Here is a 1,774-nt window from a genome sequence, read left to right as displayed (position 1 = left end):
GCAGGTGAATCAGAGCAGGGGCTGTGCTCCAGGAGTCTGGACTCTATCTGGCCGGTCACTGCCCCACTCCCAGGCACTTCTGCCCTGTGGAGTCCTCTGCCCTTTGTCAGATTCAAACCTTTCATCCCACATTCCATGCTCTTCATTTCTCTCGCTTCCAAGGTGGATAATCCATACACAGAAACTCAGGCAGACCAAATATACTTGCCCGGCTGTGTGTCACGTGGCACATCTCTGGCTCAGATTCTATACAGGAAGTTCCCATTGCTGTAGAAAAACTCTCGTCCCCTGTGCATAACCCTGTTGCTGAAGATCTGGTCCCCTGGGTCCCCTGGCTTAAGCTCTTCCAGCCTCTTGTCACTGGGCCGTCCGTCACTGTCAGTTCCTCTGGCTCCCCCACAGTCGCTAGAGCAGCAGCAGCAGGCACCAATCACTTCCCCTCCTCCAGGCCCTGGACTCCTTTATTCCCTTCCTTCTGTATCCTTGGTGTATCTGTACTGTGAGTGTTCAGTTCAATCGCTTTCAAAGCTGTGCTGTGACATGGCCTTTGGATGAGGCTTCATCCCCAGGCATTAGCAAAGAGTCTGATATAGACTGGCCTGCAGAAAGTGGTTTTGAGGAATCCCCAGGGCCTGGGAGCTCCTGGAACCAGTGGGCAAGTCCAGTTTCTTAAGGACTTTTTGATCCTGCTCCAGTTTCTGTTCCAGTGTGGTTACTGGAAGACAAACATGGAGAAAAAGAGAGTGAGCTGGGCTTTCAGGCAGAGAAAGATTATAGGAAGAGAGAAAGTAACTGGCATTAGAGAGAAACCAGTGATCTCCCTTCACAGCCAACACTTCTTATACCCTATCGATGGGAAATTGTGCCCCAAAGGGAGGGGGTCTTAGTTTACCTTTAGCCCGAAGCTGGGGTCTGGTGTCACATAGTCGGAGGGAGTCTCATAGGCGGGTGGTCACGTAGTCTTGAGAAACTGGCACCAGCAGGGAAAAACGGGACATTGCCTTAAGGAAAAACAGGATGCCACCAGGGCAATGTGGCCACTGTGACTTCATCCCTTGTTTGTCAGGTCACCACAATGGACCATTTTAAAATAATATGCTCTGAGCCCCTTGCGGACCCTAACACGTACAAATTTGCTTTCTAAAACCCTTTGGATCACATCAGTGCTGACATCAAAGACTTCAGCCAGTCTGGGAACTGACCAAGACTGCAAATTCCCTGTGTAAATACCCATGAAAAAAACAAGCAGATTTCCCATCTGTGAAGACATCTCCTATCAGAACAATTAATGGATAATGTAACAGTCGTGATAAATACATGAAAAGAAGGCTTGGAAAAACTGCAAATGCAGTCTCTGTCTTGCGCCGCTAAATGACTACAGCCTGTTCTTCTGTGCTGACAGCAGCACCCAACTGCTCCTAGTCATTTCACTTCATATCAGCTGGATTGCTCTCACTGCATGACACGTCCCAGTTAGATCCTGGTGATGCAAGAAGACGGTCTTTCCCTTCAGGAAACATACAATCCAGACATCCCTGACAGTGCAGTGATGAAGGCTGTGCCTCCAATGCAGGGAGCTGGAAGATCCAGTGCAGGTGGGGTTTGATTCCTGGCTGGGGAACTAAGATCCTACCTGCCCCACTATGCACCCAAAACCAAAACAGAAGAAAGACTGCTGTGTGATTGAATGGCATAATGTGTAATAAATACCCAGCTCAGGGCCTGTTCCTAAGTGGACATTAAAAAAAAAAAAAGAAAATACAGTCTGGTGGTG

The 1,774-nt window shown here is 48.8% G+C and overlaps 1 pseudogene; it reads right to left on the bottom strand.

Annotated features, from left to right (window-relative positions):
- Nucleotides 1-239: 239 nt before the first annotated feature.
- Nucleotides 240-1,270, bottom strand: LOC138094963 (neugrin-like; annotated as a pseudogene).
- Between the last annotated feature and the right edge of the window lie 504 nt (nucleotides 1,271-1,774).

The sequence above is a fragment of the Capricornis sumatraensis genome, chromosome 19 (assembly GCF_032405125.1).
Source record: "Capricornis sumatraensis isolate serow.1 chromosome 19, serow.2, whole genome shotgun sequence".
Taxonomy (NCBI): domain Eukaryota; kingdom Metazoa; phylum Chordata; class Mammalia; order Artiodactyla; family Bovidae; genus Capricornis; species Capricornis sumatraensis.
Note: the sequence above shows the minus strand (reverse complement) of the source record. Positions and strands in the feature narration are given on the sequence as shown.